Here is a 12,533-nt window from a genome sequence, read left to right on the forward strand (position 1 = left end):
ACAGGAGGATATCCTATGAGCAAGAAGTAAACCACGCCTTGCTATCACAATCCCTTGATGAAATAGAAGTGAAAAGAGACTAACATAATCTAAAGTTGAAAGCTTATTAGAAAAGATATTTGAATGGACAACATCTCAAAAAGTACTACCAATAAGCCAACTTGTAAAAAACACTACTCTTAAGTAGTGTTTCGTTCATGAACTGTCGTGCAAGAATTTAAGAAAAAGCTAGTAAACCATCCCTTTTCATTGATTGCTTTAGCATGGCATGCCGTGCAAGAATAGGTATGCATTTGGGTTTTAAAAGAAGACTTTAGACTAGTAGGCTTTTATTACAAAATATATGTACATTGCACAACAATAGATTTGCAAGACCAATAAATAGATAAAAGATTTTTTCTTTCCAAATTATGTCAAACAATTTGCAAATAGTTAACTTTTCAAGTTAACTTCTTTTTAGTTCAACATACCTGCAAACAGGTCCGTCCAAGCATAGATAAAGGTCTAATGTACTTGGTTAATTGCAAGTGACCAAAAGTCCATAAATCTACTCGATCACTTGGGGGCACCTACACTCACACATTATCGAACAAGCACAAAGTAAATACTTAATCAAACAAATTTAAAGATTTTTTAAGCAAAAAAATTGAAGGATAAGTATGTGCGAATGGAAAACTTCAGTTAACCATAAAAAGCATACGTTCAGGATTAAAAGATGCCCAGTCTTCTATATATTTAACAAAAGAAGGAAAAGCAAGTATTAAAAGCTATCTGTCCAGCTACTTGTTCCAAAGTAAATGGCCTTTAAGGCCATACAACAAAAATCAAACATAAAAATAAATGTAACGCCCTAATACATAAGTAGAGTATAGTGATTTTTTAATTAATGTGCCACCTTTGCTAATTAAAGGGTTTTTCATGGAAATCGTGCCAAACTAAAATTTTTGATTTAATTGTGAAACCTTGTAAACTTATATGTATATATATTTACATAGTCAGGATCCCGAGTTATACTTTTACAAATGTTAACAAAATACAAGCCCCAGATGTCCCGAGACCGAACACTCTAGGTCGCGTTGCCTCGACATGTACAATCACTATCCAAGCCTAAAGCTCACTACTGTTCAGTCTTCGCCTCTCCTTTACCTACACATGGAAGTAGCTTCTGTGAGTCAACAAACTCCTTAAGAAAAGCATATAAAAGATAATATAATATCGACTTGTATCTAGGCACCCATACACCTATTTACAAGGCTTAACAGATAAGTAAGAACATTCTTTACTAGGGTACAACCACTGTACCACATACACAATGAACCACTATTGTACGAGTATTGGTAGGGTTTGTTTTATACCCCAAGTACCACTAAGTGCTGTACCACACACCCCGTACCTTTCCGTACTAGTGCTGGTAACATCGTAATGTACTCTCTAAACAGTGTACACTATACCAATGCATTCTGTACCGCTACCGTACTAGTGTTGGTAGTGTACGAATCACGACAAGCATGCATATATGTCACACATACAAACATTTACATATATACAATATGTTCTATGCTATTCTTACCTCGTTTATGAATTCAAGTGAGTTGGCCGACCTGAACGAAAAAAAAAACATGTGTTGGATGGATGCCCTAATTAGAATCACATAAACGGGTAAACGACATGTCAAAACCCTAATATGGGAAACCCAAACTCCAACTAAGGGTTTTGTTATTGGTAACTAAAATTACAATACCCTAAGCATCAAGAAATTAGCCAACCAAGGCTCTAAAAACAACGTGAATCGACAAAATGGATTGCTCGGGCAACTGTTACGAAAATTATGAACAATACGCAAGTGCACGTAATCAAGTAGTAAACTCACGCAAGTGAGGTCGAACCACAAGGAATTGAACTGAATACCACTAAATTAGACTTATGATTCTATTTGGTAGATAAATAATTTTGATAGATTTTGAAATAAAGAAAAACAATAAAATTAAAGAAAGCAATAAAGGTGTTTAATCAAGGATGAAAAATTAGGAAAAAGAATCATGTTGATTTAATTACCCAATTTTTAATGCTAGTTACTATTCTCTTCCTTAATGTGAATGACAGATTATAAAAATTAACCTAACTCTTTTCATATCTTTTAAGTCCTAAATCACATGTTATCTAATCATCTCTGAGATAGATTAACATATAATCAGCTTTAAGGAATAATCTAAATGTCACAAAGGCTATGCAAATACTTTCGTTTCACATCAAAACCTAGTTTATCCAATTTTAGCATTCCCAATTCTCACTTTTTAGATTTTGAATTAGGACCATGGAACATGTAGAAGGTGATCAATCTTAAACATGTAATTAAACACAAATATGGATAAATTCACAATCAAGAAAGGAGAAATAGCAATTATCATTAACCAAAAGTAATTTCAATCAACATTCATCATCTCCCTAAATAGGAGTTTAGTTCATAAAATCCATAATAACATCCATAATCAAAACTAAAATAGAAATTAACATAGAAATTAAGAGTTTAAGAAAGAACTAGTTGGTGATTGCATTCCAGATCGCCACCATTGCTTCCTCTGCCTCCTTCTTTCCCTTTTGGGTCTAATTTCTGCCTGCCTTGGCCTTCTAAATCGTATCCCTTATATAGGAATGAGAGGTGTGCCTCTAATTGGGAAAAAATCAAAATTAGGTCAAAAATCTCGTTTTTCGTACCTGGTCGCGACCCACTTAAAGGTTGGTCGCGACCACAGGCAAAACTCGAAAAACCGAGTTTCTACCAAATCCCCAAGTCGCGACCATAGTCACAACCACAAAAAAGGGTCGTGACTAGGCTTCAAGCTGGTCGCGACTACTGACTCCCTCGAGCAGCTTTGAGCGATTTTTCACCAGTTTGTCCCGTCTTTTCGTCAATTGACTGAATTTGAACTTTAACACCCCAAGAACCTGAAACAAGGAAAATCAAGCACAAAACCGCTCCAAAAGACAAGAATAATCGAGAAAATGCTTATCTATTAGACCCGAGACATAGGCTAAAAATAGCCTAACAGCAACCTATCCTTGAACCGATTAACCGATTTTAGAAGACATGGCAAACTGTTAACCAGTTTGCACCACGTTTCCCCAAGCAATCAAAATCTTGTCCAAAACATTTCCAAACTTAGCCAAACTTTCCTGAACACCAAGAATAACATCCAATAAAAGAATCAAACCAAAATAGTAGTTAAAAAGCACAAAAAATCAATATGCCATTGTTGAGCCAAGTTTGAGTTCTTACAACTCAAATTTGCTCAACCCAAGAAAACACCTCCAAAACCAGTAAATTCAGACCTAGAACTATTCCATTAATCACTAAAAAACGATCAAGAACTACTTAAACAATAGAAAAATATCAATTTCAACCAAAATCCCATAAGGAGAAGCTAGAGCTCTTACCTTAGGATTACTCTACTTGATTTCAGCCAAAACCTCTCCAAAATCACACCGAAAAGTTAAAGTTCTTGCTGGTTCAATGAAGGCTCGAAGAGAGAGAGAGAGAGAGAGAGAGAGAGAGAGAGGGGGGGTTCAAACTTGCTTTTTCTTTTTTTTTGTTTTTCTAAAGGAAATTTTTCTTGTCCTCTCTAATTAATCAAATTAGTTAGGATAATGCTAAAAATAGGTTTAGAGACCAGCTGTCTCATTTACAATCAACCACCTAATCCACTAATAAAAATTATCAAAATACCCTTTAACCTCTAAAGTTTAACAATTACAATCCTAGGGGTTAAATGGTCAAAAGCCATAACCCCGCTCAAACCCAGTATTCAAATATTCTCTATGTTTGTCTAGCTAAGAATTAGGTTCAAGACTTACCATTGTGACTTAAACGGCCATCCATCATATTTTCCATTGTCGCCGAGCAAAAAAACATAAAAATTGCATAAGTCATATATAATAAAAATAATACCTCTAGAGTTTAATAAAATCTCTAGAATTGAAAAATTAAAACTCTAGTGCCCATTTATAAAAATAGGACCCACAACATAATACACTCATGCATAATTATAAAAATGTCAATAGTTAACGCAAATTTCCTTTACTAATCCATATTCTAATATGTGGTCATTAGAATTATCCCCCCGTTAAAAGGATTTTGTCCTCAAAATCTAACATGAATAGCTCCAGATATGGAGTCCTCATGCCAGACTCTAATTCCCAGCTGGCTTCCTCAACCTTGCTATTTTTCCAGAGCACTTTCACCAAGGCTATGGTCTTGTTTCGAAGAACTTTTTCTTTCCTATTGAGGATCTGAACTGGTTGTTCCTCATAGGATAAGTCTGACTGTAGTTCAAGGGCTTCGTAACTCATGACATGAGTCGGGTCTAAAACATATTTCCTCAACATTGAAATATGAAATACATTATGAACAGCCGACAACGCTGTTTGTAAGGCTAGCCGATACGCTATCTGTCTGAAGTTCTAGAGTATCTGAAATGGCCCAATGAACATAGGGCTTAACTTGCCCCTCATTCCAAAGTGCCTAATGCCCTTCACCGGAGAAACCTGCAGGAAAATATGTTCTTTTGCCTGAAATTTAATGTCTATGCGCTTCGGATCAGCATAACTTTTCTATCTGCTTTGAGAAGAAAGTGTTATAGTGAGAATTTTTTCACCTAGAAATCTGAGACCAGGCTCCCATAAAAATGACACATGGACTCACTCTCCTCGAGGAGGGCTGAGATGCCAGAAGGAGACCTCTTAAGTATAAACCTCGCCTGAACCAGACTCAACGGGATGATGTGACCTTGACAGAGTCTAGTCGCATTCTTATAACTCGCATGATGCAGGGTCAAAGATCGTGTTTAAGATTTGCATATACTGAGGTATATGTGAGAACTATAAAGGTCTTCCTGTAAAGTAGTAAAGATTGATTCTCTACCCAACGTTCTTGATAACCCGATAAGGACTCGCAAGTCCTAAGTTATAAACTTGTTATAGGATGTCCGTATATGCGACTCGAACAGGACGCGAACATCATAGACTCGATTATCTTGTATGCATCTTGAGCCTGTGAGCTTATGCGAGAATAGGAACAGAAAACTCGTACCATGAAGGTCGCATACAATGCTGTAGTTAGTGAATTGGGTCGAAACCGTTCTTCATTTATTGTATTTACGTTTTAATTGATTTAAGTGTTTATATTTAATGTACAAACAGATTAATAATTAAATCAACCTCTATGTAATCAAAGGACACTTGCTTTATATATAAAGGATTGATCCAACATGAAATGGACAAGACAGAAAACCCTTGCAACAGTGGACTAAGCAGACTGTGATTTGACCGTACCACCATATTCTCTTTGTGTTAATTATATTTCCAGTATGTCTGTGTGTCCATGTAACGCCCGTACTTTAATAAAAATATTAATTTTATTTACAAGCGTTAAACGCGGAAAAAACATAATGTCGCATTTTTATTTAATAATTGAAAATGTTCACAACTGGCCAGTTTTCGTACAAAAGACATAATAATTAATAACTAAAATAATTGCGACATAAGTTTAATAACGTTAATAAATAAATAGAGCGCCCTAGACCGCCCGCAGTTATATGGCCCTCAGCGAGTTCACACACACAAGCATCCAAAGTTCCACTCGCCACCGGCTTTCTAAACTTTCAGTTACCTTGGTCTGCACATGGTAATTTGATAGGGGTGAGCTACTAAATTCAGTAAGGAAATGTGTGTCAGGTACTCACATAAATAAAAACAAAACTTAATTAAAATGCACATGCAAATATTTAGGCAGATAGCAAAACATAAACTTAATCATATCACTAGTCACTAATAACTAGGTTCTAAGCTAAATCACATAATAATGATTACGCCCGAGTTCAATTTTGGCAAATAAACTCTAGCTATTGGACTAAATGGCGGAGGGCTGGGTTCAATAAAATCGTACCCACTACTAAATGGCCCCCTATCTACCATATAGACCCAACAGTCAAGTATTTAACCATTATCTTCTCGGTCAAACCATGTCACATAAACTATAGTCTATCTAATTTAAATAATGGCAAACTACTATACATTATTTAATTAACAAAACAATCATAACTAAATAATGTGAATCTTATAAACACACTATTTACATACATACTTAAATAACATGAATCTTATAAACATATTATTTAAATATATATCTTTAGCAATGGCCATGCTCTAATACTGTAAACATACATAAATAACATGAATCTTATAAACATATTATTTGAATATATATTATACAGTACATTAAATAACAAACAATAAAGAGTCAGGCAGAAGACTTTAGTTAACTTTTCTTTTACTATTCCCGCTCTTCCTATGAATGTTATTACATATAGAAAACTTATGTTTTTCTACTTAATTTTCTTACCTCGAATGTGGAGATCCTAGCTTTAATTGCAATGAAAATGACCCTTGAGAAATAATTGTCTTATGAAAAACCTTAATTAGCTTCCAATGAGATCTAGTTGAGCACTAGAACATGAATGTAAAATTTGATGGATGGTGACTCTAGGATAATGAAAGAAAGATGTATATATATATTATATATATATATATATATGAGAGGCTGGCTTTGATAGCTATGGGAGGAAGTTGATGGTGGATGGTAGTAATGGTGGCGTGGCTATAGTGGTGTGTGGGAGGGAGGAAGAAAGCTTCAAGAGAAAAATAATTTGGCTACTTGAGTGAGGAAATAAGTGAAGAATTAAGGCTCTATTTATAGCTCATGAACTCATCATCCTAACCAATCACATCAACCCTAGTTAATATAAAACTAATAAAAATTCCTAGATAATAACACATAGATTTTTCTAAATTATTCTCAAGCTATAATCGGTTAAGAACTGGTCAATATAGACCTGATTAGCTCATGTAATTGAGAATAATAAGCTCACGTATACACCTCACTGAGTTAACTAAGTTTAATATATTATCACTATACTGACTAACCCACATAACTCTCCATGTATGACCTAAGACCAAAACTAACCTCAACATACATAATACAAGGTCAATTGATAAAAATTCTTAATATTCTCTCATTGACTTTCATATATACACGTAGGCCATCATATACCTATGCATAACTAACTGTTTCATAATCAAGTGCCACACACATAGGATTCCAAACATTTTAAACATTTGAATTTTATTTACTATAAATATATATACCTTAATTATCTTATCAAATGAATATACTATAACAAACTCCACTAAAATTGGACAATAACCACCTCCATACATTCCATGATGAAATATTACCGCCTAATAATATATCAATACTCTCACAATTTTCTTTTATATATTTTATATTGGCTTTAAAAAAAAAAGACTACTGATATCCATAATATATTTATTATTATTATTTTTATTTTAGATACCATTACAAATTGGTAATATTCTTAGAAATATTATTCTCTAGCAAACAAATATATGTATAAATATTATGAAATCGTTATTTCCATATCGAGTTATCTAGACTAGCGTAATAGGAAAATAATAATTAAATATTTTGGTTATCACAGTCCATAGTTTGAATACTCGCCATTCTGGGTAGAGTAATCGCATAATCCAGCTCATATTTTAAATATATTATTTTATTTGATGTTGTCTAAATTCCTCCAACAACATATGGCGTCGTCAGTGGGAAAGAATTTTTCTGTTGAGTTCAGAGGAAAATCATAATGGCTGGAAATAAGATGAAAGGAGATAACAACACAAGATCTTTCAATGTCAGAACAATGAATGTTCCACTCCTAGGTAATGGAACAGCACCTGTCAACACAATCAATGGAGGAGTGGGACCTACCACCGTTACTCCCCTCAACTTATTTCTTGAAACCAATGGTCATGTTGGAGAAACATTAACACCAGCAGCCACTGTGGGAAAATTCCTGTCTATCACACGAGCTGTGGTGTCTGAGGGAATCATTCAACTAACCACGACCCAATATACGACCCTACAAGAGCAAATGCAGGCTTTGCAGGCTGAGGTCAATGGAAGGTCAGGACGCGACGTCCTCCTTGAGTGCCAAACACGCGTTCGGATAACCCTCAGGTAACAAACACTAGACGACGAACTAATAATCGTACTCGTAGAGAACAACGAACTGGACAAGAGGGACTCAACTTGAACCAGCCTACGCAAAGGGAACAAGTCACACGAAATGCTGGTCGCAAGGTGCCGCAAGAGGAGGATCCCCAACGACGCAACCCTCGGGGTAGAGCCCAACCACAAAATGAGGTAAATGATGCTGAATCTTATTCTTTATCCTCACAAAGTCGTTCTCCTAGTGGTTATACCACGTCTAGCTTTGTGGAGACACCGCGAGGAAGAAGGTATCGTGTTCACAGGGGTGATCTTCGTGATCACCTCATGCAGTTTTTAAGGCATAGTCTCAAACGCCCCAAAACCGTGATGAGCCTCGTGATCCCTAAGTGAGCGATCAAGGCACAAATAATGGCAATAACCCAGCAAATGTTGTCAACCAACCTAACGCACCAGCTGTGACCACCGAGGTAGTGATCCCAACTAACATAGCTTCGATTGCGGCCGTACCAGCGACAACTCAAAACAACACCGTCATGCCAGAGGGTGTTGATCAGGGCATCCTGCTGCGAGCGTTGAAAATAATCCAGCAATAGAGAAAGCCCATTTACAAGCTCCATGGGACTTCTCCTTTCACCGAAGAAGTGCGACAGGCTCGACTTCCCAAAGGATTCAGGTTATCTGAATCGCTAAAATATAAAGGTACTACTAATCCCATGGATTGTTTAGAAAAATTTAATACAATTATGGAAGTAGAGCATGTACCTCAATTAGCAAAATGTCGCATCCTGGGGCAACCTTGGAGGATAATGCTCATGATTGGTTCAGCTAGTTGCCTGAGGCGTCCATATCGACTTGGGAGACTTTCGTAGATTTATTCTTGATGCACTTCCAAGTCACGATGATGTACAAACCACCTTATACAACCCTGGATAACATCAAGTAAGAAGTCGGTGAGTCCTTATAGGATTATTTTAATGTTTTAATGCTAAAGTAACCAAGGTCAAGAAGGCCCCTGAGTCTTCGTTGGTGTGTATGTTAATTACAAGTGTCTTACTAAGAACCGATTTCTAGAAGGAGTTGAAAGCTCGAAGACCGAAATCGTTGGTAGAATTCTTCGCCATGGTTGAGCTGTATAAGAGAATTGAGAATTCCTTGGCTGAACTAGAAAGGGTGAAGGAGAAATGTGAGTCACCTGTACTGTACCACAGTCACGCTCTCAAAGTCCTAAAGGAAAGAACCCTAGAGGTAAAAGCCCGAGAAGATGCAACTTGTAGAGGAAGCAAAGTCCAAAGCTTACCAAGTCCCCTTCCAAGATGGAAACATCTCTGAAGAGAAAAGGAGGACCACGCTTTGTCAATTACACTGAATCGGCACTCCCTCGCGACCATATTTGTGCGATTGAAGAGAAAAATAAAGTCTTCAGAAAGCCTCCACAAATTGTGACAAAAGGGATTCAAAGAAGTTTTGCAAGTACCATAAGGACATCAGCCATACTACTCTAGAATGGTGGTTCCTATAAGATGAAATCGAAGAATTGATCAGACGAGGAAAATTTGGTAAGTACAAGAAGAACAGAGAAACTCATCCCTGAGCGGAAGAGAATGATGACACAAACAATGCGAGTGGTTCACGAACTCCTCACAATATCTTAACTATTATTGGGGGATCCCATATTGGTGGAGATTCCAAATATTTGCAAGAACGATATGCCAAAGAAGCAAAAGAGAAACTGCTCACCAATGTAAACAATCTAAGTGAGCGACCTGAGAAGTTTTTCAAGAAAGAATGCAATGACATAACCTTCATGGAGAGTGACATCAGGTTGGTTCATCATCCACACGCTAATGCACTCGTGATAGTCGTAAATATAGGAGGAGATAATGTCCACCAAATTTTAGTGGACAGTGGGAGTTCAGTTAATCTTCTCAATTTCCAAGCTTTTAAGCAAATGGGGTTAGAAGAGAAGGACTTGCAACCTGTAACCTTAAGTATCTATGGGTTCACAGGAGATACAATCACACTGAAAGGAATGATCAAGCTACCAATTACTCAGGGAACTGCCTTTGTCACTGCCAAGTCAATGGCCGATTTTATAGTAATCGACCAGTATTCCGCCTACAACGCAGTAATAGGTCGCCCAATCTTGAATGAAATGAAGATAATAACCTCAATTTATCATCTTAGGATGAAATTCCCTACCCCCAAGGGTGTGGGATCTGTGCAAGGAGTCTAATCAAACTCACGAGAGTGCTATAATATAGCACTGAAGCTCGCAAAAAAAGAAGAAATCAATAAATGTTATATATTTTTTCGAAGCACCTCCTCTTCGACGGGAAGTTCTTAGAATTGAGGAGATACCGCATGTTGAAAAACCCAATTTGGATTTGAGGATCCTCAATTACACCAACACTGCACAAGCTGCAGAACAAACAATTGAGGTACCAAAATTTCGATCATAATTAAGTTTTAAAATTTTTTCTAAACTAACAATTCAATGGTGAGAAAAACATGTCACTTTTCTCAAACAAAATCTGGATGTTTTCGCATGGAAGCATTCGGACGTCGGAATTGTTGGGTTTTATGCCCTAAATAAAACCCATTTCAATATAATCAGATTTACTAATTAATAAAGATCAGAAATGATTTTATGTTGCATGGTTCACATGATTTATTTCATGGTTATATTTAATGTATAAATTCTATTAAGTCCAGAACATATGTATTTGTTCATGATTATAGTGTTGTCAACACAGTGGAATATAATCATGATTATATGTTCAAAAGTTTAATTCCCTGATTTGTCAGTTCACTGGTTTTAGACTGGCATGATAATCAGCGATAGGTATACTTACACCTTGGATAAGTGTTATGTCTTTTCCAGGGCATTGGCAAAGTTTACCAGTATCGGATGTATGGAGCATACATTGGAAGGGACCGATATTGAACTTGGATTAGATATGATAAATTTACCGTAATATCTATTCAATTAAATATCACCTAGTTAATCCTAGATCAAATGATCTTAATCCTGACATGATTAGGTTCGATCTCAAGAGTGTTATTCGTGTTCTTTGATTTGTTAGTTAAGCCTACTTTTTGGTCAAGGTGATACGTACATTTTGGGAACATGATAGTATAATTGAGTGGGAGTGCTAAACATAAATATGGAATCTATAGCTTCTATAGGTATTTAGAAGTGAAACGATGATTTCCTTCGAACTTGGCTGAATAGAGATAAATGATTGAGATCTCATTTTAGTGATTATATTAGTTCACTAAAATATCATGTATAGGTGGCCAAGTGTTTTAAGGATAAAATACATTGAAAGGGTGTAACGGTAATTTTGTCCATATGCAATGTAGATCATCTATAGAGGATCATTGATTATTGGGATTACAACAATGGATAATTAATAACGTATCTATATCGTGGAACATATAGAGCGTTCTATGTAACTGAGAGTGCAATTCCAAGTTCTATGGTGGATGCAATGAGGAATTAATAAGTTAGTGAATTTACTTGGTAAATTCTAAATCTGCTTGGAAGCTCGGTTATATAGGCCCATGGTCCCCATACTAGTTGAGACAAACTGCTTGTAAGACTCAGTTAATTGATTCTAATTAATCAATAATTCTAAATTTAGACCATGTCTAGTTTATGATTTTTTTACTAAGATAGGGCTTGATTGTGAAGAAATAGTGTTTTGGAATTTATTTGTTAATTAAGAGACTTTATGGAGTCTAATTAATAAATATTATAAATGACAATTTTATTTGATAGTTATTTTAGTTATTAAATAAATAGTTTTGACATTTATAGGGTTGAAACTGTAAAAAGTGGTATGTATGAAAAATAGGTAAAATAATTGGAAAAAATAACAAAACCCAAACTTGTGTGGGGATCATTAAGTGGCCGGCCATCAAGTTTTTACCCTATTTTTATCACTTTTTATATTCCTAATAATTCAACCCTAACCATATTGAATTATTTTTATGAACAAATTGACCACATTAGAATTATTTTTATGAAAGTCCTATGTTGGATTGTCTATATGAAATACCTACAAATAACACTAAAAATAATAAAGTTTGATCAGTGTATAATTATTGATACATCAATTATCAGAGTGTCAATAAAGTTGATAGTAAAAACAAAATTATCAAAATTACATGGCCAAATTCATGACACAAGAAGAATGTGAATTTAGTTTAATGTCACAACTGGAATTGAATAATTTCAACATTGAAATTCCAAAAAACAGCAACAATTAGAATATTAGCTATTGTTATCGAACTCCTATCGTAGTTGGCTTTGTTTCTCTAGTGCGATGCTAGTGCGACTGCAATTGTAGAGGAAGATATATTTTTGTTATTTTTTTTTTTATTGGACTATAAAAATTTATTAAGCCAATCCAAAGTATTTTTGTACTAATATTGCCCTATTAGGTTATAA

The sequence above is a fragment of the Cannabis sativa genome, chromosome 7, assembly GCF_029168945.1.
Source record: "Cannabis sativa cultivar Pink pepper isolate KNU-18-1 chromosome 7, ASM2916894v1, whole genome shotgun sequence".
In the NCBI taxonomy this organism is placed as follows: domain Eukaryota; kingdom Viridiplantae; phylum Streptophyta; class Magnoliopsida; order Rosales; family Cannabaceae; genus Cannabis; species Cannabis sativa.